Source organism: Chrysochloris asiatica, unplaced genomic scaffold (genome assembly GCF_000296735.1).
Source record: "Chrysochloris asiatica unplaced genomic scaffold, ChrAsi1.0 scaffold00100, whole genome shotgun sequence".
In the NCBI taxonomy this organism is placed as follows: Eukaryota; Metazoa; Chordata; class Mammalia; order Afrosoricida; family Chrysochloridae; genus Chrysochloris; species Chrysochloris asiatica.
The window spans coordinates 10,538,810-10,548,277 of record NW_006408618.1 but is presented as its reverse complement, the minus strand read 5'-3'; the positions used below and the strand labels follow the sequence as shown (position 1 = coordinate 10,548,277).

The 9,468-nt window shown below is 43.4% G+C and overlaps 1 pseudogene; it reads left to right on the top strand.

The window, feature by feature from the left end:
- Positions 1-510: 510 nt before the first annotated feature.
- LOC102826395 lies at positions 511-6,401 on the top strand (annotated as a pseudogene).
- The last annotated feature ends 3,067 nt before the right edge of the window (positions 6,402-9,468 follow it).

Sequence of the window (9,468 nt, the reverse complement as noted above, 5' to 3'; positions counted from 1 at the left end):
ATCATTTAAACCGGTGCTGGGTGGTACAAACAGTCATCTCTCAGCACCTAACCAGGAGATTGGCAGTTGATATCTACACAGCTGCACCACTGAAAAAAGACCTGGTGAGTTGCTTTAATAAAGATTGTTTTTGTTGCTTCTAAGTGCCTTCTTGTCTATTGTAACTCATAGCAACCCTGTATAGGGTTTCCACAGAACAGCTGGCGAGTTTGAGCCACCGACCTTGCAGTTCAAACTGATGGAAGAAAACCTATGTTCTATTCTGTAAAACAGGAGCACAGTTGTTCCATACAATAAGCACTGGACTGCGAACCACAAGGTCAGCGGTTCAAGTTCATCAGTTGCTCCATGGGAAAAAGATGAGACTCTACGCTCCCATGAAGATTTAAAGACCCAGAAACCCCCTACAGGGTGGCTAGGAGTTGGAACCAACTCAGCGGCAGTTAACAACAACCACTGTAACACATGGGGCCAGCATGAGTCAGAATCACATTGACAGTAACAGGTTTAATGGTTTTCTTGGCTTCTCCTGCCAACACTGAGCTGAGAAGTGTGGCCACAGGTATGGGAGTCTGGGTGGGGGGTGTGAACAGTAAACCGGAGCACAGCTGCCACGAGGGGCAGGGCAGGCTTGGATGTGGTGCAGGAACTGGGGGGGGGGGGGGGGGGGGTCCTGGAGAGAGGATTCCCAAGTGGCGGGCCAGCGTCTAGAGTAGGGAATGGAAAAATGCCCAGGGCGAACTTTTATTGGTCAGCATTTTACATACTGGCACCCCAGGAAGGGGTTGAAACTCAACCTCTCTTCCTCCTCCCAGGGTCCTCTTCCTTTTTGTCTCCTCCCTGCCTCTCCCAACACTTTCTTTTCTCTTCTTCACATTGTCCTTCCCCTATTCTTTCTGATCCTAGAAAAGAAAAGCGTTTTATTGGTTCTTTCCACTATATTAAAGCTTTTGAAGACTAGCTTAGGAATCTAAATATTGCTATAGCATCACTTTATGGGAAAATAGGTTTTCCAGCCCTGTGCCTGGCCCATAACAGGTGCTCATCAAATGCTATATAAATAAAGGATTGAATGAAAATAATTTCATTATGACTTCCAAATACTGGATTTTATGGTAGACTTTTAGATGATTATTGACTTTCTTTTAGGTACAAGTCAAAGGTGGCAATCATCCTGGATCCCCACAAAAATGTCAGGGATGAAACCAAGGTGGGACCCAAGGTCTGAACCCCTCCTCTACTCTGAATTCTTATTCTAAGTCATTGCAGCTTTTCCTCCTGGAGAGTTCAGTGGGCAGGACTGGTGGGCCCCTTGCGCCCTCTGCTGGTGTGTCTTCAAAGTTGACTTTCGTATATTTAGGTACATATACAGTAAACCTGCAAAAGCCGAAGCATGTGTAAGGCAGAAAACTGTCAGAAAACAAAAAACTCAAGTCGTTTCCACTAAAATTACTGATAGCAAAGGTGGCAAACTTGAGAGATCCAGACAAACAAGGTAGTCCCATCAAGTTCTGGCTCTCACAGATTTCACTGTATAAAATTGAAAAACCCAAACCTATCGGAGTGTACCACTGAATGGATTCTAACTCAGAAACTCTATAGGATAAAGTAAACTTGCCCCATTGGGTTTCATAGGCTGTAATCTTTATGGGAGAGTCCTGGTGTGGCGCTGGATGATAAACACTGGACCCCAAGGTCGGTTTGAACTGCAAACTCACCAGCCACTCCTTGGAAACCCTATGCAGAGTAACTATGAGTCGGAACAACTTGATGGCACTTAACAATTACAATCTTTATGGGCGTGGACTGCCAAGTGTTTTCTCCTGTGGAGCTGCTGGTGGGTTCAAACTGTTAACCTTGCAGTTCATAGTCAAGGACTTAACCACCAACAGAAGTGCTCTATAGGTAGTGTAGTGGTTACTAATCAGGCTGCAAACCTCAGGGTCAGCAGTTCGAAACTACCAGCTTCTGGAGAAAGATGAGGCTTTCTGCTCCCATAAAGATTTACAGCCCCGGAAACCGTGTACAGGGTCGCTATGAGTCGGAACAGACTCCACGGCACATAACCACCACCAACAGTAGCAGATCACCAGACTTTTTCTACAGCAGTCCCACTGGGTGGGTTTGAACTGCCAACTCTTAGGTTAGTGGTGGTGGTGGTAGTGTCGGTTCCAACTCATAGCAGCCCTACATAGGGTTTTTGAGGCTGTAAATCTTTATGGGAGCAGAAAGCCTCATCTTGCTCCTGCGGAACACCTGGTAGATTCAAACTGCTGACCTTGTGGTTAGCAGCCCAGGTGGTAATTCACTAGCTACCAGGGCTCCTTTTAGGTTAGTAATTGAGCATAGTGAACTGTCTGCACCTCCCATGGACATTGCTTTTAATCACATGGGGTTGACATGAGTTTAGTGGACTTGCTGACAGGCAGAGAGTAAGGATTTCTGGTTTTACCCCAGTTCTACTTCTCAGTGAATATCACATATGAAGCAGAGGCTCCTGGTGATAAACAATGATTGTCAGGGCGAGCTTCCAAGTAATAAATCAATTGGCAGTATCCATGTTTATTTTGAGGGGTCAGCATCCCTGACCTGAGGTCCTAACACAGGTAAGGTAGGAAGAGATTTTACTCTAAGCTCAATACTGTGGCTCAGACAATAAATGGGTTCTCTCATGTGCTTTTGAGGTGCACAGGTCTGATTTTCCCTAAGGGAACTGAGAAATAAGACTTGCCTCTAAGAAGTGAAACAACTGTGTCAGGAATACACTGTGTCCTACACAGAGACAAGCGCTGAGCTCCTACGAATCCACACAAAACTCTGGATCTCTCCCAGACGCCTCCAGGCAGCTGAAGAGGTACCAAAGGTGCTCTCTGCTTCAGGGTGGTGGGGCAGGGTGACCCACAGGGATACAGAACCCAAGCCAAACTAATCAGACTGTTGTTAAGTGCCCTTGAGTCAATTCCAACTCACAGCAACTCTGTATAGGGTTTCTGAGGCAAAAAGCCTCATCTTTCGCCCATAGAGCAGCTAGAGGGCTCAAACCAGGGACCTCATGGTTCACAATCCAATGCTTATCATATGGACCCACTTCACTCCCCTAGTTCAGAGCGAGACCCCCTATTTTCCATACACCAGATGAGCAAGTATTACAAAGCCTTTGCTACATGCCAGGCACTGTTCTGAAAGAAAGAAAACTCTCTACTCTCAAATAGCTTACATTCCAGATAGAGAAGACACCGTACAGACATTAACCGAGTAACCCACAAGATCCACTCCTAAGTGTGTCTTTAAGTGACATCTGTAGGTATTGTGGTTCTTACTTGCCTTTGTTGTTGTTGTCAGGTGCCATCGAGTCGGAACTGACTCATAGCGACCCCATGCACAGCAGAACGAAACAATGTTCGATCCTGGGCCAACCTCACTACCGCCGCCACACCTGAGTCCATCAATGATGCCACCTGGCTGATCCATCTCGTTGGGGGTCTTCCTCTTCTTCTCTGACCCTCCACCCTACCCAGCATGACGTCCTTCTCCAACGATTGTTTCCTCCGGACAATATGTCCAAAGTAGGAGAGACGAAGCTTAGCCATCCTGGCCTCCAAGGAGCACTCTGGCTGTACTTCTTCCAAAACAGATCTATTGGTTCTTTTGGCAGTCCATGGCACTTTCAGTATTCTCCTCCAACACCACAACTCAAAGGCATCAATTCTTCTACGATCCTTCTTATTCACTGTCCAACTTTCACATCCATATGAGGCTACTGAAAACACAATGGCCTGGGTTAGGCGCACCCTAGTCCTCAAGCTGACATCTCTGCTCTTCAATACTTTAAAAAGTTCCTGTGCAGCAGATTTGCCCAGTGCAATACGTCGTCTGATCTCTTGACTGCTACTTCCGCGAGTGTTGATAGTTGATCCAAGAAGAATGAAGTCCTTGACAACTTCAATCTTTTCTCCATTGATAAGAATGTTGTTTATTGGTCCAGTGGTGAGGATTTTTGTTTTCTTGACATTGAGATGTAATCCATATTGAAGGCTGTGCTCTTTAATCTTCTTAAGTAAATGTTTCAAGTCCTCTTCACTTTCAGCGATCAAGGTTGTATCATCTGCATATCGCAGGTTGTTAATGAAAGACTATCTTTCAATTATTTAAAATTTATACATGCAGCCCACCCACACCACATCCATGGTAGGTAGGAGCCCCATCGTTCTAGGACATCTTGCAGAATGAATCTGCCAGGCTCCCTGCTGTCTTAGGCTTTCAGCATTGGACCACGTACCATATGAGACATGTGTGTGCACGCACGTGTGTGTATGGGCTGTCCAGATTATAGTCCTGAGAGCAGGTGTACAGGAAAATCCTCATATTCAATCCAGTGTCTTTGGAACATCCATATTTTGTAATGAAATGAACTTGGAGGTTTTTCTTTATGTTTAAGGAAAGCTTGATGATTACCAGGAGCCAATGAACAAAAAAGTAACACTTAATCAAGATCAGCTGGATGCAGTTTCTAAGCACCAGGAAGTCACAGATAATTTGGAATTTGCAAAAGAATTACAGAGGAGTTTCATGGCATGAAGTCAAGATATTCAGAAAACAATAAAGAAGACAGCACATGGAGAGCAGCTTATGCGAAAAGAAAGCAGAACAGAAATGTTTAAAAACAGTACTTGAGCTACAATACATTTTGGACAAACTGAGAGATGATGAAGTATGAACTGACTTGAAGCACGGTTTAAATGGAGTGCGATACTATCTTAAGAAGAATTGTCATTGTTGGATGAATTCTACAGATTGATGGGTTCCAAACAGGCTATGAGTTTGAGATTGAATGAACAGTATGAACATGCCTCTGTTCACCTGTGGGACTTACAGGAAGGCAAGGAAACCTCTGTATGTGGAACCTATAAAGCTCTAAAGTTGAGCGTGTTTTTCAGTCAAGCTACTTTGACAATACCCACAACCACCAAAATGGTTTATATGAGGACGAGGACACAGCCTCAGCACCCATAGTTGAAGAACAGGTAGCTGAAGCTGAACCTTAGCCAGCCAAAGAAAACACTCAACAAAGTGAAGCTGAATCAACAGAGTATGTAAATAGACACTTTGTGGCCAAAACACACAGCTCAGCAGTGGTGAAAAGGAGCAGGTGGAAGAGTAGTGCACAGTTGAAACAGTTGAGGTGGTCAAGTCACTCCAGCACAAACCACAGGCGCATCTCCTTCAGTACCGGTCCCCAGTCTTTGGCTCCAATGGCTCAGGCCGATGCCCTTGTGAGAAGACAGCAAGCACAAGACCTTACGGCACAACTGCAGGGAGGGACCTTATCATTTCGGATTCAATGTTGGATTTTGAAAACCAGACACTTGATTCTGCCATCATATCTGCACAACCTTACGGCACAAATGCAGGGAGGGACCTTATCATTTCGGATTCAGTGTTGGATTTTGAAAACCAGACACTTGATTTTGCCATCATATCTGCACAACCCATGTACCCTACACAGAACATGGACATGCCCCAACTGGTTTGTCCTCCAGTTCATTCTGAATCTAGACATGCTTGACCTAATTAAGATTATGTACAACCGGAAGCTACACAGGTTCCTTTGGTTTCATCCACAAGTGAGGGGTATACCTCTTCTCAGGCCTTGTACCAGTCTTCCCATGCTACAGAGCAACGACCACAGAAGGAACCAATGGACCAGATTCAGGCCACAATCTCTTTAAATACTGACCAGACCACAGCAACATCATCCCTTCCTGCTGCATCTCAGCCTCAAGTATTCTAGACTGGGACAAGCAAACCTTTACACAGCCAGGGGATCATTATAAATTCAGCTCTATTCCAATCCATGCAGACTGTGTTCAATACGAATGCCCCCCGTTCCTCCTCTTAACGAACCAGAAACTTTAAAACAGCAAAATCAGCATCAGGTCAGCTATAGCCAGAGCTTTTCCAATCAACCTCATCAAGTCAAACAGAGCTTCAGCAAGTACAGCTTCAAACAGTGGTTGGCAATTACCTTGGTTCCCAGGACTAATCCCATCCAGTGAATGGTGACCACCAGCAGCCTCCCCAGGAGAACACTAGCTTTCCATGTTGTAGTCAGCCCTACTGTGATAGCCATTGGTGTGTCTCATGGAGGCTTCCGTGGGGCTAGAGGCTTAATGAACGGATACCGGGCCCCGCGGATGGATTCAGAAGTTGGTTACCGCCCTTCGTTTCGTAACACTCCAAACAGTGGTTGTGCGCAGTCTCAATTCAGTGCTTCCCGGGACTACTCAGCCGGATTGATACAGCAGAATTTCAAGCAACGCTCTGGGTTGAGTGGAGCACAGGGAGCCAGGCCAACGGGGGGGGGGCCCGCAAATGAACATTCAACAAGTGAATTAATCTGATTCACAGGATTATGTTTAATCAATCGCTAGAAAGACACTGGCCAGTGTATCAAACTGTTACCAGATGATTAATATTACCTATTTGTTTTCCCTTTCAGAAAGCTTATTATAAAGGACTGCTTTCATCCCATAAAGACAGAACTCCCAATGGCAGCTCTATATTACCTGAATATGGAAGAAAACTATTTTTACTCTACATGTCTGTCTCACGCGTCACCTTGAGCCCCCGCACATGGTCTTCTGATTCCTACCCTTGCTTAGGAGTAAAACATACACCTTACAGGTGATAATATCTCCACAGTTTGAAGTGGTTTGGATAAAGCAAGGTTGACTTTGGATGAAATCTACAAATCAGCCCTAGTATGGTTCAATGGGAATTGATGAAACTGAAATACTTGAAATGAAAGGAAGATGGAAGGAACTTTTCCAGTTAAACTGAAGCGTTGGACATTTAGAGCTAGACCACATTATGCATAGGTCCTTAATCACACATAACAAGGCTGAGTACCAGCTTTGACACAGCACTATTCATCATCTAGTCAAATGACTGAAAAACAAAAACATGTAAATTGCTTTTCAACAGCTGATACTGTCTAAGACAAAGCCAAAATGCAAAATCAGGCTTTGATTGGCACTTTAAAAAAAAAAAAAAAAAATGTGACAAATAACGGGATATAATCTGGATGACCACTTCGGTATTTAATGTGAAGTATTTAGATACTTTTGAACATTTAACAGTGTCTTTGACAATAACTTTTGTAAGGTTTGGTACTTTTTATCTTACTTTATGATGGGTACATTGTCTGTCACTAGTCCTTGCATCTTGTGTTGTTACCTAAATTGGTACAGGAACTGATGAAATCTCTAATGGATAATCATAACACTTTTGGTCATGTGTCTTTCCTGCAGCCTGAAGGTTTTCAAAAGAAAAAGATATCAAAAACCTGCTGCTACTACCCTTTTTAAATTGCTATCTTTTGAAAAGCACTGGTATGTATGTTAGATTGATTCTTTGTCTTAGGGAAATGACAAATCAGTAGTTGTAAGTTTTGATGGTATAAGTAAAACAAATAAAACATATTTATAGAAGTTGTATCTTGAACCACTGATGTTCAACAGCTAGCAGATTATAGGATTTATCCCCATGCACTGTTAACATCATCAATTTTATGGTGGTCTCCAGCAATGTTTTTATAATATGTGTGCTGCTTGTTTTTTCTCTAACCCTAACTGAATTCTTTTCTTATGGAGGAATGTGTACTGAAAGTGGTGATTTCTTTCCTTAGCTGCATAGAGAGAACATAGAATCGTCCTAGAGAATGATGGAGAAGGACAGGTCAGTAGTCATTTAGCTTTATGCGTTATGTTGGAATTTGTACTAGCAGTTTGAGCACTAGTTGTGTATGCCTATGAACATTATGCTGCTTTTGCTGAATCCCACTTCAACTTTATGGAGACTATAAGCATAGTGGTTACGAATCGGGCTGCTAATCTCATGGTCAGCAGTTCGAAACTACCAGCTGTTTCACAAGAGAAAGATGAGGTTTCTGCTCCCATAAAGATTTACAGCCTTGGAAACCCTGTACAGGGTTGCTATGAGTCAGAACCGACTCCACGGCACATAACAACAACATGGAAGAAAAGCTACTAAGAAAATGGTAATAAAATTTATACATGCAACAAGTGAAGGTGATTGTGATGAAGAATTTGTTGTAAGCAGGGGCTGATGTGACACTATAGAATAAGCACTAGACTGCAAGGTCCATTTGAACCACAAGGTGGGTGGTTCAAACTCACCAGCCACTCCTTGGAAACTCTATACAGGGTCATTATGGCTTGGAACCTACTAGAGGGTACTCAACAACAACAATAAAGGAAGACCAGATAATACCATTGTCTTAGTCATTTAGTGCTACTATAACAGAGTCCTGGTGTGTGATGCTGTAAATAAGCACTGGACTACTAACCACAAGGTTAGAGGTTCAAATCCACCTTCCGTTCTTCAGACACCCTATGCAGGATTGCTATGAGTTGAAACTGATTCCATGGCACTTAACAACAACATAACAGAAATACCACAAGTAGATGACTTTATCAACCAAACATTTATTCTCTCACAGTTTAGAAGTCTGATTGTAGAGTATCGACTCTGGAGAAAGGTCCTTGTCTCCTATCAGCATCTGTAGGCCCGGCACTCCTTGGAATGCTCCATGTGTCTTCGCATCAATCTTCCCTGAGTCCAGGAGTTTCCCAGCGCCGGGATCCCAGGTCCAGAGGACCTATTCGACTCATGGCTCTTCTTTCTTGGTGGTAGTAGGTCCCACTGTCTATGCTCACCGATCTCTCCTTTTATATCTCAATAGAAATTGACTTATGACACAACCTAACCCTGTAGATTGTATCTGGCCTCATTAGCATCCTAGAAGTGAGAATTTACAACACTGTGATAGGATACTTACATCAGATCACAGCTGGCCACATCAGATCACATCATGGGAGTGATTACTACTTCTTAACTGCTAACCCACTGAGCATCCTGGCCAAGTCAACTTACCACAAAACCTTAATAATCACAACCACTATTATTCAAATTTACACACCAATCACTGAAGCCAGTGATGATGAAATTGAAGAATTCTGCCAACTTCTTCACTATGAAATTGATCAACTATGCAATCAAGATGACTTGATTATTACTGGTGATTGGAATGTGAAAGGTGGAAACAAAGAAGAAGGATCGGTAGTTGGAAAATATGGCCTTGGTGACAGAAATGATGCTGAAGATTGCATGACAGAATTTTGCAAGATCAATGACTTTGTTCCAAATACCTTTCTTCAACAGCATAAAAGGCATGCTATACACATGGATCTCATCAGATGAAATACACAGGAATCAAATTGACTACACCTGTAGAAAAAAGATGGCGGAAAAACTCAATAAAAGACCAATCCAAGCCAGGGGCAGACTGGGAAACAGACCATCAATTGCTCATACGCAAGTTCAGGCTGAAGCTAAAGAAAATCAAAACAAGGCTATGAGAGCTGAAGGAGCTCTGGTAGCATAGTG